This window comes from Stenella coeruleoalba (genome assembly GCF_951394435.1).
Source record: "Stenella coeruleoalba genome assembly, chromosome: 7".
Lineage (NCBI taxonomy): Eukaryota > Metazoa > Chordata > Mammalia > Artiodactyla > Delphinidae > Stenella > Stenella coeruleoalba.
Genome location: NC_137153.1, coordinates 64,407,404 through 64,419,854, shown reverse-complemented (window position 1 = coordinate 64,419,854; position 12,451 = coordinate 64,407,404). Strand labels below are relative to the sequence as shown.

The window sequence follows — 12,451 nt, the reverse complement described above, 5'->3', positions numbered from 1 at the left end:
TCTACTGAAGTAGGATAAAAGATCACAGAAAGCACTCATGCCCAAGATGTGTTCCATAGCTCGTTTTATTGGTATCCATCCATTGACTGGAATGGTAACATATTATAAATATGAGAATGCACTGGATGGAATCAGTGGGAAATTATGCAAACTTATGTCTAATCACAACTTGAAAGTTCTTTTGCCAGGTGACTATGTTTAAGAAGAGAACAGAGAAATTCCAAAAATTCTGAGTTAAGACCAATATGAAGAGCAAAAAACAATGGAAACTTTTAACTCTCTCTTTCTCTTTCTTTCCTTCCCTTCCCTTCATCCCTTCCTTCCTCCCTCCTTTCTTTTTCCCTCTCTCCCTTTGTTTCTTTCTTTCTTTCAGTCAACTTTGCTCATTATCCATGCCAGGAGATGAACCAAACTGGGACTATTAACAATCTCTGACCTCAGGAAGCACAAAAGCAAATCAAGTCAGGCAGGAGTTTTTCTCTGCCTTCCCCTTGACAAAGAAACAAGTGTCAGACACCGAGAAGCTGTCCTGAAATGGACACTTGGCACCCATGCTTTCTCCGTCAGAAGAACCTCCTGCCTGATGAGTTTCAGGCTCTAGGAAATATCCTACCTTGTACCAAGTGGAGGTAAGAAGGAGCACAGCGCCTGCATTATTTTTCCTTTTTATTCCTGCACTGCCCCAGAGCAGGCTGTGTTCCCAGACTGTGGGTGTCAGGACTGCTCAGTTTGGTCAGTTAGGCTGGGGAAAGAAGAGATGGCTATTAGAGCAAATGCTGAAAACTATATTTCATCCATGATTCAATCCTTCCTGTGCCATCCATAACACACCTGCCTTTTATCAAAGTCATGTTTATACTTGGTTTTCTCATTCCTTCCCTGTGCCTCTGCTTGGTATGTTTCCAGATGGCAAGACTGTAAAATCTTCAAGAGAAAGTTGGGCCTTAATCTTCTGTGCGTCCGTTGTATACCTGCAGAATGCCTTGTACAAAGAGTTCAAGATACAACACTGTTGAACTGAATTTTTTAGAAGTCTAGTGTTTTCTTTGAAATGAATGTGAGCCCTACTGGGCATAAGCATATCCCCGTTACCCCAGTTTAATATATTCTATCGTATTGTCCCTAGAGAGTAGACTTGCATTTATAAGACCACAAGTCTAAATGTTGGGAGTGTCGAACCCCTAGAATGGTGGGTCGCACCCCTGGCTGAACATTCAAATCACCTGGAACACTTTTAAACCATATGCCCAGAGGGCACTCATATAAGCTGAATTGGATTCTTTGGGAATGGGGCACTAGCATAATTTTTTAAAAAGCTACACAAGTGACTCAAATGTCAACCAAGGTGGAGTAACCTTGCTTTACAGCTCTAGGAAGCATAATTTGAAAACACACTAGACTAGATTAGTTTTTCTAAAGTACCTCCCAGCTCCAGGATTCTTTGTGAAAGCACGTTTATAATTGAAAAAGAAATGGCCCCTTAATTGGATTCCATTTTTAAGTAGTAGCTACAAATGAAACACAGCCCAAATTCTGGATACTGGTGGGGTGTTTTTAGCATTTCTTTTTACTTAGTTTTCATGTATGCCCATTCATCCCACGGCTCATTCATTCAGGCCTCCACTGTGTGTAAGGTATGTCAACTATGCACTATTAAGTCATTCTAAGAATGTGTTCTGTGAGCAGGGCACACAGAGTAAGGAAAACCCTTTCATCCAAATACAATGCAAACATACCCTAATGATTTTCATTCCCTGCAGTCCAATTAAAAGAGGAAGCAATGCCATCAAAGTAGCCTAAATTCCAGCCACCACCACCCCCGAATAAATCTGTGATTAAAACAAAGAAAGGATCAGAAATACTGAAACCTTCCCCCACCCCTTGGAAACAATCTGGACTTAAGTTTTGATGCTCATGTGTTATTTTTGAGTTAAATCAGGAACAACAAAACTACTACTTTGGGAGAGGAAGATGTTGCTCACAAATTTTTGCTTAAGGAATTCATTTTCTTGAGAGGAGAGTATTCTTGGTAAATACTAATAATAGAAAATGATCAACTGTGCAAACTACGCCACTACAGCAGACTTCCTTTATTTCACCATGAGTTCTTAGCACAGTATCCAACAAATTCAAGGGACGCTGTCCACACCATATGAGTTAAATATTAACATTTATGTGGCTCTTTGCAGTTTACAGAGGATTTTAAAACAACCGTCTCTTTAAGGCTAATAATAATTTTGTGGATAGTAAAATACCCATGCTCTGAATCAGAACCTCTGGGCTAGTTTCTGGGAGTCAGAATTCGGGGCAAGTTTTTGGGGCATTCTGAAAACCACCACGATAACTAAATTCAAACCCATTGATTTGTTGTATTGTTCCTAGGAAAATAACTCAGTACAGCTGAGCAGATTTTGGCATTTCCTAAAAGGCTAGCTGCGTTTTTCTAGAACTTGCCTTTTTCTTTCTTCCATACTTTTTAAAAGGAAAAAAAAAATTACAGGTGGCACTATTTTACCTAAATCTAGAAGCTTTTTAATTCTGCTCTGCACAGCTGGCTTTTTCTAACCGATGTCCTTGTTCTCAAGGAAGCTCCTAGCTTCTGGCAGTGTGTGTGTGTGTGTGTGTGTGTGTGTGTGTGTGTGTGTCTGTGTGTGTGTGTGTGTGTGTGTGTGTGTGTGTGTCTGTGTCTGTGTGTCTGTGTGTCTGTGTGTGTCTGCCTGCTGGGGCATTTCAGTGGGCTTCAGCCTTCTATATGGGAACTCACTAGTTCTAGACCTCATACTCAGGGAGAGAATCGGCCGTGAACTATTTGTGTTGGTGTGTGTCGTTTTCCATCAGTTTTAAAAAAGCCTTAAAAGTAAACGATGCTCTCAGCTAGCTATCTCCCCCCACTCTGCCCTTAAATTATATTAGAACAGCATAATAGCTACCTTGGAAATACGATCTCATATATAACTTGGAGGAAACAAGAGTCAAAGAGACCCGTCAATGAAATCTTCTTTAGAATAAAACTATGCATTTCAAAGGGAGGAGACGAGGTTATGCTTATCTTTTAATTACTCCTAATCTACGCAGAGACTGGAGAGAAGAGAATTTTGATTTTAAGTCTGGAATGAAATATACTTACCTGGAAATGAAGATGAAAGGGAGGAAAAGAAAAACTCAAAAATTCAGAGAAAGTGTGTGCCAACCACCCATATCTTGTCGATTCTCAAACTTTCCAGATTCTTTGGGTTCACCACCCCAACCTTAGTAATACCCTCTTGTTTAACAAGCCTCAAGTTATTCTGGTTACAGTTTCTGGGAAATTTGTCTGTCAGAAGAAGAGAGGTTCCAAAGAATTTGGTATTTTTCCTCTTGGGCAACTGAAAGTCGTAAGGGTTATGGCGCCAACGTGATCTCTCTCTCTCTCTCTCTCTCTCCTCTAGTTCAACACCCCATGATGCACCGGTCCTTTGGCCTTGAAGGAAACATTATGGAGAGGAGCGGGGAGTGGATATACTCATGACCTGACATAAATGACTACTCTAGCTCCCTTGAAACTTTACCCTCTGTCCAGATGGTGCCTCATAGTGAAAAGGATATTGGGAAAAAGGGCCCCAGTTTGCCGTATCTTTGGTTATCCAAAAGGGTAAGAGAGCTGTATGCTTTTTACTTCCTGCATGCTAAGAAGAAAACACAGCCATCTTATCTGAGACCACCAGGTTCCCCTCCTTTCCATATATTTTGTCTTATACCCTTTAAACTCTCAAATCAGTACCCATGTTGCTAGGTTCATAATTAGAGTGTTGGCAATGCCTGTTCCGTTGCTTTCAATTCCATTTATACAAATGTTCCCATCACTCGTTTTAAAAGCCCTGGGCACATGTTCAAAACATACAACCCAAACAAACAAACTGCACAACCTAAGCCAAACCCACCAACAACTGGACACCCTTCCCATTTTGGAAGGCCACCCTGAAAAGTTACTTAATTGCAGCGTATTCTGTGAATCAAAGTTCACAGAGCTGAAAATGAAAGTTTTATGTTAGCACCTATCACCAAAGAAATGTAGGACATACAAATAAAGCCACAGGATCAGCTACTTAAGATTCATTGGAGTAAATTTCACCTTGAGTGACATCCTTAGAAAACAGAATTTTTAGGGAGGAGCAGAATTCCTATGGGGAATTTTAGCATAACATTAAACTTTGGCAGAATTTATTATTTGCAAGTGCTGAGAAAGAGTTTATATTTAGAACTAAGTTCTTGATCTTATCCAGTGATTGACTTTTTGATAGCAAAATTCCTGTCTGTCATTTACACCTAAAGCTGACATGATCACAGCAGTGGAAGCTGCTATAAATGAGGCCGTGATAAGAATGAAAACTATACCAATGGGAAGGACTCCAACATGTAGGAAAAAGATAAAATTTATGATATATTGTTTTTTTTACCTTGGCACAGTAAAAAAAAAAAAAAAAAAAAGTAGGGGGAGGGGAATAGCTCAACAAAGCTCAAATTTTGGTGTGAAATTTCCCCAGCAGAGAATAGGCAGAACCGCCCAAATGCACTGTTTGTCTGTTTGGAGCAGTAAAGAAATGAGGATCTTTGGCTGTGATTCAGGCTGGCGCCATGGTCCTGAGATGCCACAGGGAAGAAACGCGTCTGTCCTCTGCAAGATGGCAACCTCTGGAAATCAGCAGCAGTGCAATCGATCAACAGCCAGGGCCGAGAGCCCTTGCTCTCCTGTTTCTCGGTCAGAGCAAAACCACTTAAAAGTCAGTTCATAGCCCCCAATAAAAACCGAAAAGTTTACAACAAGTGGTACCACCTGTGCTTATGTCTCAGCTCAGCCAAAATAATTTCCTCTCCTGAGTCTTCTAACTGGGGTGAAGGGTGAGGGATGTGAAGACGAGGAAGGTTCCAACATGGAGCCTGCGGAGTGAGTGGATTATCATTGTCTGTGCTAGCAGAGATCAGCAAGTCTGTCTCCCTTACTCCGGAACAACTGTGTGTGATATGATCTCCCAACCCCTATCAAAAAAGGCTCTGTCTTCGGGAAAACAAAGACTTCTCTGCTCAGCGCTGTTCCCTCCCATGACTGAGTTTTCTTTGTAACAATGTTATATTATTACAAACTCTGTAAAGCTTGGGGTATGGAGGTTGTATTAAAAACACAATAAAGAAGAGCAGCTGTTTATACAAGCTAGTTTTGGGACCATAATTATACTTTTCTCTGCCTTCTTGATGAATCCGGACATTCGGAGCCAGGTATCTGCACAAAGCATGATAGAATGAGGATAAAATGGCACGTCACTAGGATGTGACCTACATTTGTGTAAACCTTGTGGATACAAAGTGCTTCATCACTTACTTTCAAAAAACAAAAAAACCCTGTAATTCTTTCTTTTTTATCTTTTCATGAAAACCATCCAGGGACAGTCTAACTTTTTCAGAAAGAACAAATTTTTCAGTACAGGAGGGAGAATCTGCCAGTACAACAAGGAGCCAGCCAAGTTGCTTTGGAGGAGTTGAGCAAGTACATTTCAATAAGGACCCAAAGAATCCTTGGCAACCAATCAGAAGAACCAGTCATCGTTGCATTAAGGAAGCCCTCAAATATGAGGGCTGTCGGTGGAAAATAGAGTTACTCACCAACTGAAAATGTTTACTTGAAGTGAGAATTATTTTATGGAAACCACTGTGAGTTTTGGAATACTTACAATCTGTTCAGATTGGTGGCTGTGTACAATGTTACTGCCTCAATATGCCCTCAGACTTCTAATCTGTCTGCCTAATGGAGCAGGTGGCGAGATTCTCCACTGAGCTGACGGCACCTGGAGGGCAGGGACCGTGTCTTATTCATCTTGGACCTCATACAGTACCCAGCTCTTCAAAGGCAGTTGATAAATATTGAATGAAAGAAGCTTTACATACATTGCCACATTCTCTGACCCGCTGGCATAAAATGCCACTATGTCTATCATCTCTATCTTATTGCCCTGCTTTATTTTTCCTCTGAGGTATTATTGTCATGTGATATGTGGTTGTTTTTATTATTTGTGTATGATTTATTTTTCTCCACCGGAATCTAAGTTCCCTGAGGGTAGGGACTGAAAAGATTTGATTTCCTGTATATCCCTACCCTAGTTCCTAGGATGGTGCCCGGCATATAACAGGTCAATTATAAATATGTGTTTGATTTTCGAATGAATGCATGAGTGATAAACGGACGGTATTCTCTCTCTTTAAATTTTTTTCTTTTCTCTTCATTCTCATCTATTCCATCTTAATAAGGCCTGAAAATTATACTATGAACTTAAATCAGTAGTAACAAAAGGAGGGTTCTTTTATATAGTGATTCATTCTAAAGAATGAAACAAGGAAACAAGGTCTTGCTGGTGTTAGGCTTGTGGCTCTACAAACCTACAGAGAAATATGAGTGACAAGAAATAGAGAAGAGAGGGAGGCAAGAAACAAAATAGTCTCCTGGAGGCCATCAGTGGTGGACTCCGTATGAACTAACGGGCCACCACATGTGAATAGTAAAACACATTTGTGCACCATTTTCTAGATTCTGTGTGTGCACTTAGTCATTAAAACAAAACACTGGGCTCTTTATCATACTGGGCAGGGTCTTCATGTCCTTCCAGGCTTAGAGGGACAAAACTACATCTTATCCAGATTTTGAGTTCTCTTAACATCTCACTTTTAAACTACGGTAAAATTTTAATAAGACGATGTTATACTTTTTCCCTTGGGCATTTCTGCATTGTCCCCACATGTGAATGAATAACAATTCACAAGCTATTAATAATGTTTCCATTTTACCACATAATTTAATGGCTAATGGCTGATAAAACCAGTGACCAGATGGTTCAGTGACTTGTCCATGATTTACACGTGATTGGTAATCCTGCCAAATATAAAACCTTCAATTGCAAACTGCAGACATTATTTCTTTCTTTCAAGCCAATATAGAGCAGAAGTTCTTTGTTTCTTGTAGATGCTCACAATGTGTGATGACAGTTGAACAGACCTGTTTTTGCAATTTCCCAATTTTATTATTACCAAATGAACCTGGGATAAATAGGAAAGTGGCCTAGCTGCAGAGTCTGGCTCTGGGAAAAACAGATGAGTAGCAAAGGTCTGTCATTGGCCTTCCCACTATGCCCCTTCTCTCCCCTGAGCATCTCATACGCTCTGCCTTAATCCCAATCCCCTCAGTACTTCTGACCAACCACGCACTAGGTTGCCTTGCTCTCCTAATGAATCTTATCTCTCCCCTAATTTCCAGAGTGGAAACTGCACTGGAGATGAAAGAACATAATCCCTAACTCTGTTAATAGCTCTGTATCATGGGGTGAGCTGTTAAAATCCCCAGAGTCCATGTTTCTTTATCTGTAAAACAGAGATAATGATATTTATTTCACAGAGTTATTGCACAGACTACTTAAAATTGTGTACTTGAAACTGCCATGTAGAGCCTGTCTCCTAGGAAATGTTTGGTAAATGTTTAGGTGACAATGTCTAGATAGTTGTTCTGACCTGAGACGGTGATTCTAAAGAAACTTTCAAAGCAGAAAAGCGAAGGACATTTTTCTAGCAGATGATGAGGGCATTCCTTCGGCTGGAGCAAGAGTGGCATGGGGAGGAAGTAGAAATATTTAGGGCCATGAGGTACAGTTGTTCAGTGTCTAACCTGTACAACCATACATGGGCACACTGAAGATAGATACCCATTTATGAAACAGACATAAAAATGGAGAAAAGACCCTATTCAGGTTTGGGGGGATGAGTAAATGAAACAGTGGCCTCCAATCACTAAATGTATTAGAAGTAATTATGATAACATAATTGCTCATGTGTCTGGCTCTTTCTAGTGGATGGGAAAGCTCTCTGGAAGTTCTAGTATAATCACAATAAACTTAACTGAAGACTAGCAGAATGACTTCAGAAACTATTTGCTTCCTTCATGACACAGTTCATATTCTCTCTAAGATGTTATGATCTTTGACAACTCGTTTTGAAGCATAAGGTAAGCATTTCGATGTGTATTTTCAAAAGTATGTAGCAGGGCCAGGGAGTCCATGGTTGTACAATAAGCAGATCCAGTTGTTTGGGTGCTCATGTATATCATTATGTTTAATAAGAGGCATTACTTATTTCCTTAGATAATGTTTAACATCAACAACGTATTTCATGGTTTCAGTGTGATTAGAAGAACAGGCTCCAGACTCAGACAGAGTGGGCTGATATCCTGGCTCAGCCGCTTACTGAGTGACTTTGTACCTGTGTTTTAACCTCTCTGAACCCCATGACTCACTTACTTTTTATAGTTGTGGTGAGATGTGGAAAGATGGATAAAAATCCAATTTTTTTATGATGTTGAACCACCAAATTAACCAATCCTATAGTCCTATGCCTCGATTTTCTATGAAATAATAATTGTCCTTATTAAGAACCATGTTTGTTGGGTTTTCTCCTACTTGCAGCTCAAAGTATCTTACCTGGTACATCTCTTTTCAATGCTTCAGTAAGTGAGGATACTCATATGAGAACAGAGCACAGAATGGCCCTAATTTTGTATTTTACCACTTTTGATCTAATGTTCTTTACCAGGTTAATCTAAATCAAGACCGTTTATGTGAATGAGTGAGTGAGTGTGTGTGTGTGTGTGTGTGTGTGTGTGCACACGCACATGAATGTACCAGTTGTTATTTAAACAACTCATGAGACATAGCTGAAAAAAATTCACTGGGACTGGTTTTATTAAAAATATACTCCAGGTGTATATTGGGGAATAGTCATCAAACCAAATGAACCGATGAAAAGCCTGTATTTTACTAAACATCAGTTTCCCTTCCCCTTTAAACTCTGGAAATAGACCAGAAAACTGGTTTTCTGTGGGAAAAATGTTATGAGTCCTGAAAACTCCTTATGCCTCTAAACCCCCTTTGTATGTTCATGTACTCTAATATTACAGGATAATCACTTTACTGCAATATCCTCAGAAGAATTTGGAGCTTTCTCATTTTCTGGTTAAAGGTTTCATTATTTTCTCCTGGCAGAAAACTAGTCAGAAAGAATTCATTGGCTGTTTAATTCTAAGTTAATATACTTTGCCCATTTAAATCTGGGAAATCACTTGCAAAAATAACTCAGCACATTTGGTGTTCTTTAAGGACTGCAGTAAAATTTTACTAAGTGACCTGGTACCCTTTGCAAACAGGGACTAGTTTGAAATTTTTGAAAAAAAAAAAATGCAAGTATGTTTGCATACATCTTTAAAATTTACAAAGTTCAAGATCATGTCCTGATATGTGGCCAATGCAGATTGTGTTTTAAATGTGTCCTTTTAAATGTGTCCTTCTTGTCCCTTTCCTTACCATTCTGTTTCACTTTTTAAATAATTTGTATTAGCCAAATTGGAAGAAGAAACCTGATCTGGGCATTGTTCCAAAAAGTCAAACATGAATAACCCCGAGTAACTTCTACGTCAAATTAATAGTTCATTAGAACCTCATGTATAAATCTACCTGAGCAAGTAAACATCTCATTTTTAGCTGTTTTTAGAATTTTTTTTTTTTTTTTTGCGGTGTGTGGGCCTCTCACTGTTGTGGCCTCTCCCGTTGCGGAGCACAGGCTCCGGATGTGCAGGCTCAGCGGCCATGGCTCATGGGCCCAGCCGCTCCGTGGCATGTAGGATCTTCCCGGACCGGGGCACGAACCCATGTCCCCTGCATTGGCAGGTGGACTCCCAACCACTGCGCCACCAGGGAAGCCCTGTTTTTAGAATTTTATGAGACACTGACACGCAGGGACTTTTACGATGGTAGTGTATTTCTCCTATTGTAAAGAATTTCAGAGCAACAATAAATTAGCTTAGTAAATTAATGTGTCTAAATAGATTTACATATTTTAATGAGCAAGTAGTCTTTGTTTGTTTTGGTATTTTTGATGACTTTTTTCTGACAATAGGTCAAATTATAAAAATTCACGTTTGCATCCACTTACAAAATGATAGAAGTTTATCAGGAAAAAAATGCAAAAGGGGTCTTCCCTGGTGGCGCAGTGGTTCAGAGTCTGCCTGCCGACGCAGGGGACGCGGGTTTGTGCCCCGGTCCGGGAAGATCCCACATGCCGTGGAGCGGCTGGGCCCGTGAGCCATGGCCGCTGAGCCTGCGTGTCCGGAGCCTGTGCCCCGCAACGGAAGAGACCACAACAGTGAGAGGCCCACATACCTCAAAAAAAAAAAAAAAAAAAAAAAAACACAAAAGAACTTTCAGATCTCAGTTATACCTGACATTTTTTTCTAGCAACATTTGCTAAGAATGATAACCCTCAGTGACATTTCACATTCACGAAGGAGACAGGCCAATAGACAAAGTTTCCAGGGGTCATCGTTTTGTACTTTGCCCCTTTAACATTTAAACACTGCAAACAAGTGTCTCCAACTTTTCTCAGATGATCCAGTTCTTAAAGATGAAGCCTATACAGGGCAGTGGATGGAAATAAAGGTGTCTACTGACATAACTCTGTGGAACTGTTGCTCATGATCTACCTGAAATGGCATGGAAAGTGGGTCCAATCCTTCCCTGGCTGTTGATACTCATCATCTTAAGAAGTTGATGATACCCACCAGTATACAGGTTATGTGATTGGATCTGCAGATTGACCAGAGTTCCCTAATAATGAGCACTTATTTAGTGCTTTATAGTCATTGGAAGTGGTATGTATTAATCATACTTGGAGATGAGAGTCAGCTTACATCGCCAGATGTCACTCATTTGTCATAAGCCATCTGAAGGAACTTTGTGAAACACTGTGTCTCAGTGTTCCCAACAGCTGGATAATTTGTACAAGATTGGAAAGCAGTGGAGTTGGTCAACACTATATCCTTCTGTGCAGTTCTTCATTCCAGGCACAGACAATACTTGGAGGGAAATAAAATGACTGCTGTACCTATTGTGTTCTCAGCTGCCTCTCTAACTATCCAAACAAGTTAAAAGACACGGGACCAGTGTGTGGGAACAGGGTAGGGGATGGTGGAGGACAAAAATGGAAGAAGAAAACTGAATAAAGAAAGTTTATAAATGCTTTAGAAGAGAATTGATTTGAGTTACTACTAATTTAATTCTCTGAATCCTATAATCCCTTTTAGGTTACATAACACAAGACAGAATGGCCATAGCTGTGCCGTTGGTAATTCTAGGTAGATGTCAATCCTACACCTCCTCCAGGTCATTGTTGGTTTTATTTCTCTGTTTACCAGGTTCCTATGTCAGTAGCGTGAACTTTTACTCTGTTTCTGGTGTGGAACAATTCCTTTTCCCTGGGCAGGGAATGAACTAGGAGGCCTAAGGTACATGCATTCAGACTTAATACAATGCAGCTTTGTGTATTCCAGAGACAGGCTTATATTCCCAAGGGTCTGAAGGCATGTGCTATCCTTTCTTGGATCCATCATGAGCTCAGGTATAAAACATGTTAGCCATGCAATGGGTGAATGGCAGGGATGGAGAATGCCCCTCAAAGCTGTCCTGGATGTTTCCGTTTGCTTGGTTTCACGATAAATACAAGTGCTGAGTGTAGGGTGTGGAGTGAGTAGGGAACAAACTATTTAATTGGGTCCAGTAGGCTTGGCTCTGCATTCATTCATTCATCTGTTCATTCATTCCTTCTTTCATGCCTTTACTCAAATATCTACTTTAAGCTTATTATACACCTGGAACTCTGGAAAACATGAAGGGTGCAATGATGAGCAAAAACAGACACAATCAGGTCACTGGTCCATTATCATAGAGCTCAGTGGTGACCTACTGGCCAGTGAGAGTCAGTCCTAATTATTATTTTCATTTCGGATGGCCCTTTTATAATTAACATCCACCTCCCTAGTCCAATTGTGAATTATAGATTTATTAACAGATTCTAAAATTTGGGAGGGGTAAGGATATTCCTGCTAACTTCTTTTAATTTGTCATGACAAACTTCCAGCCTTAGAGTTCATCAGACTTTGCTTCAACATTATTTGTAGAGACAGACATGGACAGAGACTTGACCAAATCTGGAGGCCAAGGCTCTGATCGTCCATCTTCTGAGACTGCTCCAAATACCCTTCCTATGTTTCTCGATCCAGTAAAACGTGTAATGAGAGAAGAGTGATCTTTCCAACTCACAGAGGAGGAGAAACCTATTGACGGAGAGTGAACCTTTTTGGTCTCACTGCTTAAGTAAGAGTTTTCAAAGCAAACACTTTCAATCCTCCACTTGTAACACTGTTTACAGAGAAAACACACTCTGTGTTTGCTGTGGGGTCTGGAATGTAGCCTTCCAAATAAAGGCAGGGGGGATCCCTGGGTGAAAAGAGGTCAAACTGGAGAAAAATTAAGGCAGTCTTTTTTTTTTTTTTCAGCCATCCCCCTAAGCAACCTCACCATATCTTCTGCCAGTAATCTACCTGGTGATA

At 40.3% G+C, this 12,451-nt stretch overlaps 1 protein-coding gene across 13 annotated transcripts in view; it reads right to left on the bottom strand.

The window, feature by feature from the left end:
- The window catches only part of PTPRD (protein tyrosine phosphatase receptor type D), a 2,135,645-nt gene that overhangs the window by 537,996 nt on the left and 1,585,198 nt on the right, over positions 1 to 12,451 (bottom strand). Inside the window, exon 13 of one of the 13 annotated variants that reach the window (XM_079926379.1) lies at positions 614 to 742. The exons of the other annotated variants lie outside the window; for them this stretch is intronic. The gene's annotated coding sequence lies outside the window, so the exon portion shown is untranslated. The remainder of the gene's footprint in view (positions 1 to 613; positions 743 to 12,451) is intronic. 13 annotated transcript variants of the gene reach the window in all.